This window comes from Elephas maximus, chromosome 22, assembly GCF_024166365.1.
Source record: "Elephas maximus indicus isolate mEleMax1 chromosome 22, mEleMax1 primary haplotype, whole genome shotgun sequence".
Taxonomy (NCBI): Eukaryota; Metazoa; Chordata; class Mammalia; order Proboscidea; family Elephantidae; genus Elephas; species Elephas maximus.
Genome location: NC_064840.1, coordinates 14,615,332 through 14,634,785, shown reverse-complemented (window position 1 = coordinate 14,634,785; position 19,454 = coordinate 14,615,332). Strand labels below are relative to the sequence as shown.

General features: G+C 41.5%; 1 protein-coding gene across 1 annotated transcript in view; it reads right to left on the bottom strand.

Moving 5' to 3' along the window:
* FBXW8 (F-box and WD repeat domain containing 8) overlaps nucleotides 1–19,454 on the bottom strand; it is a 146,557-nt gene that overhangs the window by 109,144 nt on the left and 17,959 nt on the right. The window lies entirely within an intron of this gene.

The following is a 19,454-nucleotide window of genomic DNA, read 5'->3' as shown; positions in this document are numbered from 1 at the left end:
ATTTTAGGTTATTAATTGTTTTTTCCAACCCTAACTTAGGGGAGTGACGGATTTCATCACAGTATAATGTACAAAGTTGGCTGAACTGCAAAAGATGGACTGTGCTGGCAGGATAACCAGATCAACATGACACGGGGTCTGCAGCACAGTCTAGTAATGAGGGATCAAGTGCACAAGGTTTGCTCCCCATTCTAGGGTTGCAACTTACTTCAAATAAAATGAGAGCAGTGACCAGTAGTTTACAGTAACTTGTGCTCTGAAACACTCCCTTAGGGCCACTTCAAGACATCAAATACACAGACAAGAGAGAACATGCAACAAAGTGAGACCGTGCACACATGCATGTGCAGGATAGGCTCTCGCTGCACTAGTGTGCCTCATTTTCTGAAGTACCGATAGGGCGTTCACATTCAAGGTGGCAGAGGGAAGACCTCCAGATATCTCCTCTTCCATTAAATCAGTGAGAATACTGGCAAAAATGATCAAAATCAACGTTTTTGTAACTCTCACAATTAACTAAAGGCCTGCAACATTCCAACGAGTATTTATTCAAGAAAAACTAGCAGAATCTTGGTAAGAACAGTAACTTTACTGGCATTTTAACTTTCTCTGATCCCATACCTCCTCTCCCCAGCTCCACAAAAAACCCAAAACCAAACTCACTGCCGTTGAGTTGATTCTGACTCAGAGCAACCCCGCAGGGTTTCCAAGGCTGTAAATCTCAAAGGAAACAGACTGCCACATCTTTCTCCAGTGGAGCCACTGGTGGTTTCGAACTACTGATCGGTTAGCAGTTGATCGCTTTAACCACTGCACCACCAGGGCTGCTCCCTAGCTCCAGAGTAACCTTGAAAACCAACGGCCTCATAACTATGGTAGCTGTGAAAACCAGCTGCCTAGCAGCCACTGGAGGGGGCAGAGCAAGTTTGGAGCTCCCCAAAAGTTCCATCCCCAGAGAACTGTCACTATTTGACCTGTCTGGTAACTCAGTGAAAAGCTCCATTCTCAGGGTTTGTCTTTATTTGACCTGAATCAGAGCTCACTCAATCCTATCCCAAGGTATTTGTCAAGAACAGTCAGGGCAACTGTTGAACACTGCAGTGGTCTGAAGTGACATTATCAGTTGGGGGTAATAAGAGGCTGACCAAAAAACTTAAGAGGAAAAACTGGGAAATGAGATGTCCATAGGGGGCTTTGAAAATCTCTCACATATTCCTGGGAATGAAGCATGTCGTGTGCATTAACAGGACTGTGTGTATGCCCACAAAAAACCTGAGAAGACCCTAATTTGTCAACTCTTGCTGACCTTGAGACTCTGCGTGAGCAGGAAGTAAAGGCTAGGGCAGAGTTGTAAACCACTGGGTCACTGGAGTCATGGCCCAACACACATAGAAAGCCCCTCAGCAAAGGCTGGGCAAGTTATTGTTCAAGGCATCTAAGGAAATCTGTGTTCAATTAGCTGATGACTAAGTTAAGTGAGCAGACTTCAGTGGCGTGACGTAAGATGGCAAAAAATACAAACTTTACAGAAGAGCACAGAAAAGATGAACAGCAACAACAACAGTCCCTGGGGAAGGGGGACAATCTGATTTTCTGAGTTACCACATTATATTAGAAACAATTGTATGTAAACAAATTAGAGAATCTAGATGAAAAGAACAAATTCCTAAAAAGACACGAACTACCAAAACTGCCTCAAGAAAAAACAGAAAATCTGAATAGCCCTATAAGAAGTAAATAAATTGAATTAGTAATCAAAAAACTTCCCACAAAGCAAAGTCCAGGCCCAGATGGCTTCACTGGCAAATTTTACCAAATGTTTAAAGAAGAATTAACACCAATCCTTAGAAACTCTTCCCCAAAATGGAAGAGAACACTTTCCAACTCATTCTATGAGGCTAGTATCACCCTGATCTCTAAACCAGACAAAGACATCACAAGAAAAGAAAAACACAGATCAATATCTCCTGGGAATACACACATAAAAATCTTCAGCAAATACTAGTAAACAAAGCCAGTAACATAAAAAAGTATTACACACCATGACCAAGTAGGATTTAGCCCAGGAAGGCAACGTAGGTTAATCATAAAAAAATCAATGAATACAATACACCATATTAATAAAGGACAAAAATCACATGAAGTTCTCATATATGAAAGTTATAACTTATAAATTTAAAAATTAGGAAGGGAGTTCTTTATATTCAGAACACCTACATTTTACTAAAGAACTCATGGCAGAGTTCCTTTACGCACTGGTTTTCCCAAGGAGACCTAAAGTGATGGAACATATATCCATTTGGTGACACTTTCAGGGCCGTATCTGCATGATCAGCTGCATTATCAAGAAGCAGGAAGGTGTAACAGAAATCTGGTTACACTCACGGACAGAAACCAACATTCTTTCCCACTAAGAGGCTTTTCACTAACTACCTGTGCTACTACGACAAAGTCACTAAGCTGTGCACCCCTTTCCTCCTCTGTGAGATGGCAGGAAGGAGGAGCCAGACCCTAAAATGTCCCTTACAACACTAAATTTTATGACGTTATGGCCTCGGTTTCCTTGTCTTTGAAATGTAAATAATCATACCCCATCGACAGGACAGTTGTGTCTTACAAAGAGCTCACAGAAAAGCACCCCACAAATGCAATTACTTTTGAGTATGTGGATACTACTACAGACCACTGCTAACAGCACTATAAAACAGAGCCAAGCAGACTCGCCGCCATGAAGTCCACTCTGACTCATGGTATATAGGACCCACAGAGACATAATTAAGAAATTTTGCTGTTCTAAATATCACCTTAAATAAGCCAGCCATTAGCTTCCTTATACTTCCTTATCCACCGCTCGTCTGTCAGTTTGTCATACTGTGGTGGCTTGCATGCTGGTGCAATGCTAGAAGCTATGCTGCCGGTATTTCAAATACCAACAGGGTCACCCATGGTGGACAGGTTTCAGCGGAGCTTCCAGACTAAGACAAACTAGGAAGTAGGACCTGGCAGTCTACTCCCGAGAAAACTGGCCAATGAAAACCTTATGGATAGCAGCAGAACAGTGTCTGATACAGTGCCAGAAGATGAGTCCCTCAGATTGGAAGGCACTCAAAATACGACCGGGGAAGAGCTGCCTCAAAGAAGCGTGTCAGTGAAACAGAGGAAGCCCCTTCAATGAGATGGGCACGGTGGCTGCAACAATGGGCTCAAGCATGGCAACAACCGTGAGGATGGCGCAGGACCAGGCAGTGTTTCTTTCTGTTGTACACAGGGTTGCTGTGAGTAGGAACCGATTCAACAGCACCTAGCAACAACCACAACATACTTTCTTATAAGGAACTTTTATTAAATCTAAAAAGGGTTTCTATCTACCCCATGGCAGCAGAAAGAGGCTCAAATCTTTCAAAGTAAAAAATAGTCAGGATCTAAGAGCTCAGCTTGTCTCAGTCTCAAAATTTCTGACTTTCCAACTCAAGCAATCTATACTAAAAAATAATCATTACTACACTACCTTATTCAATCAAAAGTATGCCAAAATAACACTGATGAAGGGAGTACTCTGATGGCACCTTGAAGTTCTGGCTGCTTTAATTACACTTCTGCTATGTATGTGTACATGCAAGCCCTATGTGTGACAAACAGTCATATCACCTATGTCATCTTCTCTGCAGACACAGACACTTTGTGTGGAATACAGATCAGAAGTTAAGACCCAGCAGCAGAAATACAGGTGACAAGGACTTCTGTTATTTTTCTGAAACAAAGTATCACACTGAAATGCTGAAGGTGTCACATTCACTCAAGTCTTCAGTGTTTTAGAAACTGAAGGATTAAGAAGGGTTTGGAGATAAACTGGAGTCCCCAAGTGGGGCAAACAGGAAATGCGCTCGGCTGCTAACCAAAGGCTGGAGATTTGAGAAACGTCTCAGAAGAAAGGCCTGAGAATCTACTTCTAAAAAATCAGCCACTGAAACCTCTACAGAGCACAGTTCTACTCTGACACACATGTGGTCACCACAAGTCAGACTGATTTGGTTGGAGATCACCTAGGTGCATCGCCTCCTCATTGCAGGAAGGCTCCTCACAGCATCCGTGCAGGTAGAAGTCCAGCCTCTCTCTGAATGCTTCTAGTAGAGAACTGAACTCCCAAGTCAGTCTGATCCCCTGAAAGAAGCCTATTAGAAAGTGCTTCCTTCCGCTGTGTACAAAACTGATTCTACCCACGGCCCTAATTTTGTCCTTTTGAAGAAAAAATCTCTTCCTTCCTCTACATGACATCCCTTCAAACGGCTGTCATCACATTTCCTCTTGGTCATTCTTCGTTGGTAAGATCTTACCTGTTTCCCTTAACTGTTTTCACGCTAGTTTCCATAGTCATCACCTCTCCACATGCACCCTAATACTTATGCATCCACAATGTCCCTCTTCATATGTGGTAATCAGGACGGAACAGTACCCGAAATATGGGGTGTGAAGTGCCATGAACAGATTTTTCTCAGACACTAATTTACTGCTTCACTTGTTGTAGACACTTCATCAAGTCTACTGAACTAATGGTCCACTAAAGCTTCTGGAGTCTGTTTAATTTATTAAATATTTAAAGCAAATAAAAGGCTATAAAGAATATTATATGGACTCACCACTCTGCTTAAGAAATAAAATATTACTAATAAGCATAAAACTCCCGTGTAGCTCTCAGTGATCACATCTTCCCCCCAACAGTAACCTGGATTTGATGTTCATCATTCTTCAGGGGACTTTTCAACACTGCAGTTAAACAAATAAAAAAGTCTACTTCTTACATCAACAGTATTACGTTTTTAATCTAAGTGCTTAACTTTCTGTCTATCCTTTTTAAAAATCTGTTGCCGTTGAGTCAATTCCAACTCAAGGCAGCTCATAGGGAGCCCTGGTAGCACAGTGGCTAAAGCATTCTGCTGCTAACCCAATGGTTGGCAGTTCAAACCCACCAGCCATTCCAAGGGAGAAAGATGTGGCGGTCTGCTTCTGCAAAGACTACAGCCTTAGAAACCCTATGGGGCAGTTCTGCTCTGTCCTACAGGGTCACCATGACCCAGAATCTACTTGACAGCAACGGGTTTGGTTTTTGGTATCCTTTTTAAATCCCATCTCACTGGTCCCCTCACCCAGCATTTTAGCCTCCTCAGATCATCTGTGAATCCCAATTCTGCCATCCATTGCATTAGCTACTTCTGCCATCCGTAAGTCATCTGCAAATCTTACAAAAATACGGTCTGTGGGCACTCATATCTTAATTATTAAAAAAAAGTTAAGCAAGATGGGGCTGAGGACTAAGTCCTGTGGCAAACACTGGAACCCTCTCCACAGGCTGACACAGGTCCATTAAGCAAGCCACACTGGGCATGGCCACAGCATCAGTTACAAACCCACTTAACCACACTGTCATCCAGCAGCGTTCTCCACCTTAGCCATAGGCTGTCGGGAAACAAGCCCTCAACTGATCACAAGTGGTCAGGCAGTAAAGAATGGGATAATGACTCAACAACACCGGAGCTCCAGCTTTGGGAAGACAGAACACATTTGTCCGTGGTTTATTTTTGGCATGTTTGGTCCACAGCTGAGCCTACCCATGGCACTACCCAGGTGGTCTCCGTCCATCTGCCTGTGCTAGAGTGAGTCTGGGGACTGGACAATCATGAAGCAAGACAGGGACAGACCAACATAGGCTGTGATGGGGCAGGCCATAATTTAAATAATTACAGAGCAGAACATTCTACTCCCCCTAACAGAACCCCGGAAAAGGGGTTAAGTACGGTATAAGGGGTAACATACAGAGACCCTCATGAGGTCCCTAAAGCAGAGAGTGCTAACTAAACACAGGGCCACTACTGAACACAAGGCCACTTTCTCTGATTTTGGGGGTACACCAGCCTTTTCTGTGAATGCTGTTATTGTTGTTGTTAGGTGCTGTGTAGTCGGTTTCAACTCAGAGAGACCCCTATTACAACAGGATGAAACAGTGCCCGGTCCTGCACCATCCTCACAATCATTGTTATGCTTGAGTCCATTCTTGCAGCCACTGTGAAAATCCACCTCGTTGAGGGTCTCCCTCTTTCTTGCTGACCCTGCACTTTACCAAGCATGATGTCCTTCTCCAGGGACGGATTCCTCCTGATAACATGTCAAAAGTATGTGAGACATAGTCTCACCATCTTTGCTTGTAAGGAACATTCTGGCTGTACTTCTTCCAAGACAGATTTGTTCATTCTTCTGGCAGTCCATGGTAGCATATTCACTCTTCTTCACCAACACCATAATTCAAAGGCATCAATTCTTCTTCAGTCCTCTTTATTCATCCTTCAGCTTCTGCACACACAGGAGGTGATTGAAAACACCATGGCTTGGGTCAGGCACACCTTAGTCTTCAAGGTAATATCTTTGCTTTTCAACGCTTTAAAGAGCTCTTTTGCAGCAGATCTCCCCAATGCAATGCCTCTTCTGATTTCTTGACTTCTGCTTCCATGGGCATAGACTGTGCAACCAAGTAAAATGAAATCCTTGACAACTTCAATATTTTCTCCATTTATCATGGTGTTTATTGGTCCAGTTGTGAGATTTTTGTTTTCTTTATATGGAGGTGTAATCCATAACTGAAGGCTATATAGTCTTTCATCTTCGTCAGTAAGTGCTTCAAATCCTCTTCACTTTCAGCAAGCAAGGTCATGTCATCTGCATAATGCAGGTTATTAATAAGTCTTCCTCCAATCCTGATGCCCCGTTCTTCTTTATACAGTCCAGCTTCTCCGATTATTTGCTCAGCATACAGATTGAATAAGCATGGTGAAAGGATACAACCCTGACGCACACCTTTCCTGATTTAAACCACGCAGTACTCCCTTGTTCTGTTTAAACAACTGCCTCTTGATCCATGTACAGGTTCCTCGTGAGCGCAATTAAGTGTTGTCTGGAATTCCCATTCTTCATAACGTTATCCATAATTTGTTATGATCCACACAGTCAGAGGCCTTTGCATAGTCAATAAAGCACAAGTAAACATCTTTCTGGTATTGTCTGCTTTCATCCAGGATCCACCTGACATCAGCAGGGATAGCCCTCCTTCCACATCCTCTTCTGAACCCAGTTTGAGTTTCTGGCAGTTCCCTGTCAATATACTGCTACAGCAGCTTTTAAATGATCTTCAGCAAAATTTTACTTGTGTGTGGTATTAACAATATTGTCCGATAATTTCCACATACGGTTGGATGACTTTTCTTTGGAACGAGCATAAATATGGATCTCCTCCAGTTGGTGGGCCAGGTAGCTGACTTCCAAATTTCTTAGCATAGATGAGCGAGCACTTCCAGCACTGCATCTGTTTGTTCATACATTTCAACTGGTATTCCATCAATTCCTGGAGCTGTTTTTCACCAATGCCTTCAGTGCAGCTTGGACCTCTTCCTTCAGTACCACTGGTTCCTGCTCATATGCCACCTCTGAAATGGCTGAATGTCGACCAATTCTTTTTGGTAAAGTGACTCTGTGTAGTCCCTTCTCTCCTCTTTTGATGCTTCCTGCATTGTTTAGTATCTTCCCCATAGAATCCTTCACTATTGCAATTCAAGGTTGGAATTTTTTCTTCAGTTCTTTCAGCTTGAGAAATGCTGAGCATATTCTTCCCTTTTGGCTTTCTATCTCCAGGCCTTTGCATATGTCATTATAATACCTAACTTTGTTTTCTTGAGCCATCCTTTGAAATCTTCTGTTCAGCTTTTACTTCATCATTTCTTCCTTTTGCTTTAGCTACTTAATGTTCAAGAGTAAGTTTCAAAGTCTCTCCTGACCTCCATTTCGGTCTTCCTTCTTTCTAGTCTTTTGCTTTAAGTATGATGTCCTTTTGTCATTCCACAACTTATCTGGTCTTCAGTTATTAGCGTTCAACACGTCAAATCTACTCTTAAGATGGTCTCTAAATTCAGGTGGGATATACTCAAGGTCGTACTTTGGATCTCCTGGACTTGTTCTAATTTTCTTCAGTTTCAACCCGAACTTGCACATGAGCAATTGATGGTCTGTTCCACAGTCAATCCCTGGCCTTGTTCTGACTGATATTGACCTTTTCCATCTTGTCCTTTCACAGATGTAGTTGTCCTGATTCCTGTGTATTCCATCTGGCGAGGTCCACATGTATAGTCACTGTTTATGTTGGTGAAAAATGGTATTTGCAATGAAGAAGTCATTGGTCTTAAACAAAATTTTATCATGTGATCTCCAGGATCATTTCTATCATCAAGGCCATATTTCCCCACTACCGATCCTTCTTTGTTTCCAACTTTCATATTCAAATCATCAGTCATTATCAATGCACCCTGACTGTAAGTTCAATCAATTTCAGGCTGCAAAAGTTGGTAAAAATCTTCCATTTCTTTATCTTTAGCCTCAGTAGTTGGTGTGTAAATGTGAATAATAGTCATATTAACTGGTGTTCCTTCTAGGTATATGGGTATTTTCTTATCACTGACAGCATTGTACTTCAGGGTAGATCTTAAAATGTTCTGACAATGAACACAATGCCACTCCTCTTCAAGCTGTCATTCCTGACACAGACCATACGATTGTTCGATTCAGTCCATTTCAGCTCACTGATGCCTAGGATATCAACGTTTATGTGTTCTAGTTCATTTTTGACAGTTCCCAATTTTCCTGGATTCATATTTCATAATTCCATGTTCTGATTATTAATGGATGTTTGCAGCTGTTTCTTCTCATTTTGAGTCATGCCACATCAGCAAATGAAGGTTCCAAAAGGTTGACCCCATCCACATCATTAAGGTTGACTCTACTTTGAGGTGGCAGCTCTTCCCCAGTTGTATTTTCAGTGCCTTCCAACCTGAGGGGCTCATCTTCTGGCACTATATCAGACAGTGTTCCACTGCTATTCATAAGGTTTTCACTGGCTAATTCTTTTCAGGAGTCAATGAAATATAAATTATGAAACATAACTCTACTGGACAATGGAGTTAAGAGTAGGAAAGAGCATATAAATGTAGTCAGGATTTCATTACACAGAGTTCCCAAAGCATGTTCAGTACAACAGCTTCTCAAGAGGTTAATAAATAACTCAAAAAGGATTCCACTGTCAGATAACTTTAAACAAACCTAAGCAAAATTTTTCACTGCAGGACTTCTCAGAGCTTCCAACAGACTGGAATGTGCTGAAACTCTCAAAGAAGGAACTGTATGAAGCTGCATTCCCCAAACTTATTTGGTTCCTAAACTCTTCTTGCGAAGAGTACCTCAAAGATTAGTGCTCTGCAGAAGATGCTTTAGAGAACACTAACATGGGTTCATCGTCAATCAACTAAGGTATGTGTTGGACACTAAGTTCCACCTCAGCCTGCCAAACTGATGACTTTCACATCTGAAAGCCATCTCATGGATGTGCCCAACTGGGGGCTGCTTCCTCATAGTTGGGAGAGCTACAGGGAACTTCAAAGGGAAAGTTTTGGTCCCTGTCCTTACAGTTATGTTGGAGCACAAGTCTGGGCCGTAACGGGACAATCTTTGTAATTTTGTAGTCTAAAAATTAGCTACATGGCTGCTTTATGTCAGATGAAGACCTTGAATTGCCAGCATTTTAGCAGAATCCAAATCCAGTGATTACAAACAAGACGACCCCAATTCAATTCAACATTCTGGATGAGTTTCCATGTGAGCTAATCTGTACAAATTTCAGCCACTTTCAAATGAGGTAACTTTTCAGTGGGACTTTCAGGAAGTCTTAAATACGTCAGATCTTAAAAACTTTTGGAAGCTGAAAGCATATTTTCACATCGGTTTCAAGGAAAATGCCAAGTAGTTTTAAATAACACAACCTGAAATTGGTACAACAGGATTTCTGGGGTGAAAAACTAAGGACAGAAAATTGATGTTTTGGTGCATTGCCCTCACCCCAACCCCTGGATCGCAAGTGCTTTATCTGTAGAAAATAATATTCAGGATAAAGTTCGAATCCTGGATTACAAACAAAAAATCTCTTTCAGAGATTTGTAAGTGCTAGAGGTGAGAATTATTTCCAAAAAGGGATCAGGGTTGCACTCACAATTAGGTATTAAAGATAAAAATGGCACCAACAACTTCTTTAGCAAACTATAAAGGCAGGGTGTGGGTTTTTTTTTTTTTCTGTTCTTTTAAAGGAGAACAAAAATGACAGGCTTTAGGAATGTCTTTTAATTCTAAAGGAAAAATGAACAAGAAAAACACCTAGTTAAAATTTTACAAGCCCATTTTAAAGGGTCTCACCAAAAGGAAATCTTGGTAACGTTTGGGTTTCTTACAGTGTATTAAATCTAGCAAGTTTACAAGCCTGAATTTTCCAAAGGGCCTTACGGTCTTTCTTTAATACACCAGAATTGGAATGGCCCTGCCCAGTAAAAGCCCAACTGAGTGAGCCTCAGCTGCAAGAATTTGCTAATAAAAGTGTCTCCAGCATTTTGCTTTATAGCACCACTGTGAGTTGCTGCATTAAAAGAAAAAAAAGAAAAGGGGGGAAAAAAAGCCCTTGGCTCCAAAATTAGCTTTATTAACTCTGCCTGGAATAGAGTTACGAGTGAGGCCCAGAAAGAGGGGGAAAATGCCATTGTTCTAGTCACATGTTCACATACCAAGTCTACTTGGGAAGGACATGCCATTCAACCTTTTACAGCAAAACTCCTCAAAAGAGCTGTCTTTGTGGACATCTCAATTCTCTCTCCTCCGACTCGCTCATGAACCCATTCCAATCAGGCTATTGCCCCCGCCATGCCACTGATTCTGGTCAAGGTCATCAGTGATTTTCAAGTTGTTAAATTCAATGGCCATTTCTCAGTTCTCATCTCATTGACTAACAGCAACGCCTTTGACCACTTTTCCTCCTTGAAAACTTTGATCCCTTGGTCCCAGGGACTATACATACACTCTGGCTTTTCTTCCTACCTCACAGGTATCTCCTCCTCAGTCTCCTTTGCTGGCTCCTCCTCCTCTCCTGGCCTCCAGTCACTGCAGTGTGCCAGGGCTCAACTCTGAACACCTTCTCTGTCTACACTCACTTCCTTCATGATCTCGTCCAGTTTCCTGGCTTTAAATACCACCAGTGTGCTGACAGTTCCCAAATTTCTATCTTCAGTCCAGAGCTCATTCCTCATCACCAGTCTCAGAGTCAACTGTCTACTTGACATTACTGCCACTTGGATTTCTAGTAAGCATGCATCTCAAGCAGGAGTCTGATCTTCCCTCCAAACTTGCTCACCTCACAGCCTCCCCCACATCAGTAAATGGTAACCTCATGCTTCCAGTTGCTGAGGCCAAACACCTAGAAGCCTTGTTGACTTTCTCTCCCCACATCCAAACCATCAGCATTCTTGACCCTGCATACTTCTACTAGGGCAAACCTGGTCCAAACCAATATATTCTCTTGCTTAAATTATTTCAGTAGCCTCTTAACTGGTCTCCCTGCTGCTGTCCTATTCTCCAGCCTATTCTCCACACATTTGCCGAAATGATCTTTTGCAAAATGTTTTAAGTCAGATCTTGTCATTCCCCTGCTTGGAACACTCCAATGGCTTCCCATCTCATTCAGAATAAAAGTCCAAATCCTTTAAATGAACTAAATGCCTTTCTCTTAATAAATGGTGCTGGCGTAAGTGGATAGCCATCGGCAAGAAAAAAAAAAAAATGAAACTAGACCCGTACCTCACTCCATGCACAAAAACTAACTCAAAATGGATTAAAGGCCTAAACATAAAATCTAAAACAATAAAGATCAAGGAAGAAAAAAATAGGGACAATGCTAGGAGCCCTAATACATGGTATAAACAGAATACAAAACATAACCAATGACGCACAAATACCAGAAGAGAAACTAGATAACTGGGAGCACCTAAAGATCAAACACTCATGCTCATCCAAAGACCTCACCAAGAAAGTAAAAAGATTACCTACAGGCTGGGAAAAAGTTTTTGGCTACGACAAATCTTACCGGCATCTGATCTTTAAAATCTATATGACACTGCAAAAACTCAACAAAAAGACAAATAACCCAATTAAAAAATGGGCAAAGGATATGAACAGGCACGTCACCAAAGAAGACATTCTAACGGATACATGAAGAAATGCTCACGAACATTAGCCATTAGAGAAACGCAAATCAAAACCACAATGAGATACCATCTCACCCCAACAAGGCTGGCATTAATCTGGAGAGGTTGTGGAGAGACTGGAACACTTAAACACAGCTGGTGGGAAGGTAAAATGGTACAACCACTTTGGAAATCGATTTGGCGCTTCCTTAAAAAGCTAGAAATAGAACTACCATACCATCCAGCAACACCATTTCTGGAATATATCCTAGAGAAATAAGAGTCCTTACACAAACAGATGTATGTACAACCATGTTCAATGCAGCACTGTTTACAACAGCAAAAAAATGGAAGCAATCTAGATGCCCATCAACGGATAAATGCATTAAAAATTATGGTATATTCACACAATGAAATACTACACAACAATTAAGAACAATGATGAATTCGTGAAGCATCTCATAACATGGAGGAATCTGGAAGGCATTATGCTGGGTGAAATTAGTTACAAAAGGACAAATATCATATGATACTATTGTAAGGACTCAAAAAAAAGTTTAAACACACAAGAAACGTTCGTTAATGGTTATGACGGTAGGGAGGGAGGGAGAGGAGTATTCACTGATTAGATAATAGACAAGAACTATTTTAAGTGAAGACAACACAACACACGGGAGGTCAGCACAACTGTACTAAACCAAAAGCTAAGAAGTTTCCTGAATACAACCAAAGGCTTCAAAGGCCAGAGTAGCAGGAATGGGGGTCTGGGGATCATGGTTTCAGAAGACATCTAGGTCAACTGGGGTAACAAAATGTATTAAGAAAAAGTTCTGCATCTCATTTTGGTGAGTGGCGTCTGGGGTCTTAAACACTAGCAAGTGGCCATCTAAGATACATCAATTGATCTCAATCCATCTGGAGCAAAGAAGAATGAAGAACACCAGAGACACAACGTAAATATGAACCCAAGAGACAGAAAGGACCGCATAAACCAGAGACTACATCAGCCTGAGACCAGAAGAACCAGATGGTGCCCGGCTACAACTGATGACCACCCTGACAGGGAACACAACAGAGAATCCCTGATGGAGCAGAAGAACAGTGGGATGCAGACCTCAAATTCTCATAAAAAGACCAGATTTAATGGTCTGACTGAAACTAGAGGGATCCTCTGTTAGCCCAAGACTGGAACCATCCCCGAAGCCAACTCTCAGTCAGGGATTAGGCTAGACTATAAGCCAGGAAATGATACTGGTAAGGAGTAAGCTTCTTGGCTCAAGCAGACACATGAGACTATGTGGGCAGCTCCTGTCCAGAGGTGAGACAAGAAGACAGAGGGGGACAGGAGCTGGTTGAATGGTCCAGGGGAATAAAGGGTGGAAAGGAGTGTGTTGTCTCATTGGGGGAGAGCAGCCAGGAGTACACAGCAAAACGTGTATAAGTTTTTGTATGAGAGATTGACTTGATTTGTAAACGTCACTTAAAGCACATTTTTTTAAAAAAATGCCTCATTTTGACATTCTTTCCTTATCTCTTATACTTTATCTCCTGCTCATATCCCCTTCACTGTACCCCGGCCACTCTGACCTTTTGGCTATTTCTCAAGCTCAACAGGCATGCTCTGCCTCCGGGCCTTTGCGCTGCTATTCCCCTTTGCAAGACACCTGCACAGCTTACATTATCCCTCCTTTAGGTCTTGCTCAAAGGTCACCTTCTCTGTGAAGTCACCCCTGGCCATTTAAAATTGTATCCTATCTCCAGCATCACCACCATCTGTTATCTTCTATACTTAATTACGTGTTTACTGCACATAACGTAAGCCCTCTGATGGCAGGGTTTCTTAATCTGTTTTGTTCACTGCTGTAACTCATTGTCTAGAATGGTACATGGTACATAGCGTAAATAATTACAGAGATGAAAGAATAAGTCCAACTTTTTAAAAATTTTATTGTTGAGAATACACACAGCAAAACACACACCAACTCCACTGTTTCTACACGTACAATTCAGTGACAGTGATTACATTCTTCGAGTTCTGCAACCATTCTCATCCTCCTCCTCTGAGTTTTTCGTCCCCATTAACTCACTGCCCTCTAAGGTTCCTATTTAATATTTTGAGTTACTATTGTCCATTTGAACCCATATAGGTAAGTCCAATTTTTAAATTTAACTTTGAAAAAAACTGGATTGCTTTGATTTTCAAAGGTCATACAAATAGCTCAGCTCCTGACAGGTACTGTCCTCAGCAGGTCTGACTTTCTTATTCAAACGCAATCTTTTTCTTGCTTTCCTCTTTTTCTCTTTATGAACTTTCTAACTGTGGAAAATGTCTAGCACACAAAAGTAGAGTATATAAAGAACTCCCAAGTACACATCACTCAGTTCAATGACTACAATATTTTGCCATTCTTATTTCATCTAGCTCTCAATCTTTTTTCTTTTCTAGAGTTGCTCTGCTTTTCCCTAAACTCCTTAAGAGGCAGCTGCTGCAGCCAGGTAAATTAAGAGGGAACTCCTAAAGGTGCCTGGGTCTCAGGCATGCAAGGAACCTTCCAGGTATCTTCTTGAGAGAAACGTCCAGTGGCAAACATGGGAGTTAAGCACTAAAGGAACCCTGCCAGCAACCGCAGGCCTTCAGAATCATTTCTGCCATGAAAATCAATTCAGCCTTACTTGGCTATGAATTCTTGACTTTCATTAAGATCTTATGCTTAAGTAAAAAGACCAGACTTAATTGTCTGACACAGACTAGAGGAACCCCTAAAACTGGTGGCCCCCGGATTCTCTGTTAACCCAGAACAGAAACCATTCCCAAAGCCCACTCTTCAGACAAAGATCAGACAGGACCGTAAAACAAAAAATAATACACACAAGGAATGTACTTCTTAGTTCAATCAGATACACGAGACCAAATGGGCGGCTCCTGTCCGAAGGCATGATGAGAAGGCAGAAAGGCACACAGGGAACACGGGGTAGAAAGCGGGAGTGTGCTGACACATTGTGGGGACTGTAAACAGTATCACAAAACAACGTGTGTATAAATTTTTGTATGAGAAATTAACTTGAGCTGTAAACTTTCGCCTAAAGCAAAATTTTAAAAAAAAGATCTTGTGCTTATAAGCACTGAAATTTTAGTTTACCCTATTTGGACACCTGGGAAGAATATAAGATCCCATTTTCCCTCACACTTGAAAATATCAAAATCTAACGTACTGGACTTTAGTTCCAGAATTACCTCTATATTTTGGTAGCATCTACTTCTTGCTTGCCAATTTTATCATAAAGTCTTTACCCTCCTTTTTTTCCTTATTGCTTTCTTTATGCATACTTTTCTGCCTTTTATCTGAATAGCATGACACTGTTGCCTACGCAGCTAAGTTTCTAAAACTGTTGTTAAGTGCTGTTGAGTCGGTTCCGACTCATACAATGACCTTATGTACAACAGAGAATTACATATTAGGCAATACACGTAACTAAAATATTAAAAACATGAAAACAACAAAAAGAGACAAAGTCGTAGAGATGGAGAACAGCTTCACAGTTGCCAGGGGTTGGGGTTACAGAGGGGAGAACTGGCTCTGGCTATAGAGTTCCTTATGACGGAATGTTCTGTATCTTGACTGTGGCAGTGGTGACACGAACCCACACGTCTGATAAAACTGCATAGAATTAAATGCACACACACAAATGAGTGCATGTGAACCGGAGGAATCTAAATAAACTCTATGGACTGTACCACTGTCAATTTCCTGGTGTGACACTGCACTGAAGTTATGTAAGACGCTACCACTGGAGGAATCTAAGCGAAGGACACACCAGACTTCTCTGTACTTTTTTTTTTGTCTGTTTTTACAACTTCCTGTGAATTTATAGTTATTTCAAAATAAAAAGTTTGAAAAAAACAAATGATGATAATACCTAAAACTCATCATTCCTCAGAATTATTCATGTTGTCATCTAACAGCAGGCTTATTTTTCTCATAAAAACAAACCACTTGTAATTTTTTAATTGTTATCCATTTAAAAATATTATCGAGTAAAGTGCCAGGAATCCTGTGGGCACAAAAAAAGATAAATATAAAATTATAAGTAGCAAAATAATGAAGACGTTCAATGAATTGTCTAACTCGTAACTTTGCTTATTAAACACCACTGTTTTAGAGACACCGCAGCATGAAACCGTCCCACAGACATACTAAATCCCTCGAGGTACAACTGATAACAAGGAGGTGGAGAGGTGAGCATCAAAAGTACACAAGGATTGCAAACTAACGTAGTAGGACGTCAACTTTGAACACATAAAGCCTTATTATAAAGCAGGAGAAGGGGAGGAAATGCGGAAAGGAGGCAAAATAAAACCAAAATCAGTTCTCCAACATAGTTTGTGGCATAATTAAATCTCAAAAGTCCTCCTCAATCAAGGTTCCTCACTATTTTGTCAGTTACCAATTTGGCATAAGGATCTAAGCAAACAGGTTTTCTCCAAGGGCACACATAACAGCTCGTGGTGCCAATTTCACATAACTGGCCCAATTTTGCTAAAATCCCAAAGCACCTAGATTAAAAAGAAAGAGACAGAGAGATGAGAGAGAGAAGAGAGGGGTGGCTGGCGGGGGAGGGGGAGAGCACCTCTAAAATAAAATAATAAAGCAGCAGGACATGCCATTCAATAGGAGGACATTTTCCCGCTTTCAAAAATAAAAACACCACAAGAAACAAATAAAAATGCTACTTATTTTTATTACTTGTTAGTTTTTGCTTTAATGTTTGAAAAAGCAAAGCCAATTCTGCACACTACTGGCCATCCACTGTCATTAGTGGGAAAGCTCTATAAAATGCCTGGCCTCATAGATCAGAGCCACCCTGGCCACTGCGCATTACTAAAGAGGTTCTATTTAAGAATTTTTCAATTCTTCTCCATGTTCTAAAAACTAGGTTGAACAATAACAACAAAAAATCCAAGCAGCCAAAGAGGCAGAATTCTGGTGGACAACTGGACTACCGTGTTGCAAATTAAACTGCTCACACGTCCAGAATAATCTCAGCAGCATGACCCATCTATCCTGAAATGCAGCCCCACTGCACCAAAAGCAGGATCTCTTCTCCCACTAGATCCTATCTTCAGCTGATTAGCTCTTTGGATGAGAAATCCAGCAGCAGACGTGAAAGCCGCATGGCCCTCTAACACAGCAAGAGAGCAAAAAGCAATGTTAAAAGAAATGATTCCTTCAACAGCAGCTCCCTAGCAAGAATGAAGATTTTATCATCTAATGCTGACTTTGTGTAAAGCAGCTGGCTATCAGACTCTGTTCCAAGGCCTTGGCTAACAGCATCAGGCTGAAATCCAGGAGTTGGACTCATTTAGCTACACCCTTGTTTTCAACTCTTGGGAGCAGAGCCAATCTGTAAAGTTAGAATATAACAAATCAAATTTCCAAGGGAAAAGAAAAAGACAATCCAGGTACTCTGACTTGATGCAATCGGCAGGCTGTGAGTAAGATTTACATACACTTAAGTAAATTTTCATTTAGTGACTTTCAGCATTTAAATAATTTCCATCATTTCCTAAAGACCCACTCTGCTAGAAAAATATTGGCCAACACCCCCGCTTAAGTAATATTATGGCGACCAAGAACATCGAAAACCTTTTCAAATTTCTATTTAAGTAGAAAAATAACTGATTAAGCAAATGCTTCATCAGGAAATAGTACACCACCTGAAACTCTCTCAATTGCCCTACATCATTTGTTACTTCACTGAACTGCCAAAGCAGCAGGCAAGCTCTAAATTCTAAATTTGGCTACAGTTTTCACCACCTTCAAAGTACCTTAGTATTTTTAACTTTGCATTCTCGGTGGTGCTTTGAACCTTGGTGTATGGCTCTCCTACCACTCAGTTTTACTCATCCCTTTCTCTTGAAGGTATATAAAATCATTATAGAATCCAGGATGGGAAATGGTAACCACTAGACAATCTAATTCTTTAGCAGGTGTGGAAAACGGACACTTCAGTATCTTCTGGGGAACACAGTTGTTCATTAAAAGCCAAATGTTAAGCAAATCAATAACACTTACGAGAAGTCAATTATAAACTTGTGGCCAAACACAAAGATAACAATCTTGACGGCATAAACTCTTGCCTCTCAAAGTGTGGCCACATCAGCATCACCTGGAACTGGATAGAAATGCAGAATTATCAGAACCCATCCCAAACCAGGAAAGCCTGGCGGAGTAGTGGTTAAGTGCTACGGCTGCTAACCAAAAGGCTGGCAGTTTAAATCCACCAGGTGCTCCTTGGAAACTCTATGAGGCAGTTCTACTCTGTCCTATAGGGTTGCTATGAGTCAGAATCAACTTGATGGCAATGGGTTTGGTTTTTGGTTTTTTTATCCCAAACCAAGGGGCCCTGGTGGCACAGTGTTAAGAGCTCGGCTGCTAACCAAAAAAAAGTTGGCAGTTCGAATATACCAATTGCTACTTGGAAACTCTATGGGGCAGTTATACTCTGTTCTATAAGGTTGCTAAGAGTTGGAATCAACCCTACAGAAACGGGTTTGGTATTCCAAACCAAAAAGCCAAACCCACTGCTATCGAGTCAATTCCAACTCATAGCGACCCTACAGGATAGAGGAGAACTGCCCATTAAGGTTTACAAGGCTGTAATCTTTATGGATGCAGACTGTCACACCTTTCTCCCCCAGAGCAGCTGGTGGGTTTGAACAGCTGGCCTTGCGGTTAGCAGCTGAGTGCTTTAACCACTGTGTCACCAGGGCTCCTTGACCTTACCCTAGACCTTCTGGATCCAAATTTGCCTTTTATTAAGCTCTACTGTGATTCATGTGCACAACAGAGTCTGGCCTAGATGAAACCTCCCAGCAGACCAATCCATGGGCACATGGCCCCCAGCAGGCATGAGGAGGGTGATGCTAATCTGCGGTTTCCTCAATGGGCTCTAAGTTCTCACATGCCTTGCACCTTACTGAATGAGATTCTGGTGGTTACAGGGAAATGTGGACTATCTGCCTAAAACATGGCTTCACTGTTCTGGCCCTGTGCTGACCCCTCAGCTACCAACCTAATGACAGCCTCGTCTGAACCAGTGGCTCACATCTCCACAGGAGCACCACAGGCTAGCTCCATAAGGGCTGAGCACAGTTGTCAGACTTGGGCACACGGCCAGAGGTCAGCCGGAACTGAGACTGCAGGGTCGGTCAATAAAGAGATGAACACCAAGTGGTGACGTGGGAAATGATCCTTTAAGTTCAGGGTTGCGTTCCTTCAAGTACAATTCTTATCCAATTCATTAATGCTTTAGAGCCTGTAATTCTACTTCGGCAAACCTGGAACACTGGTTAATGACAGC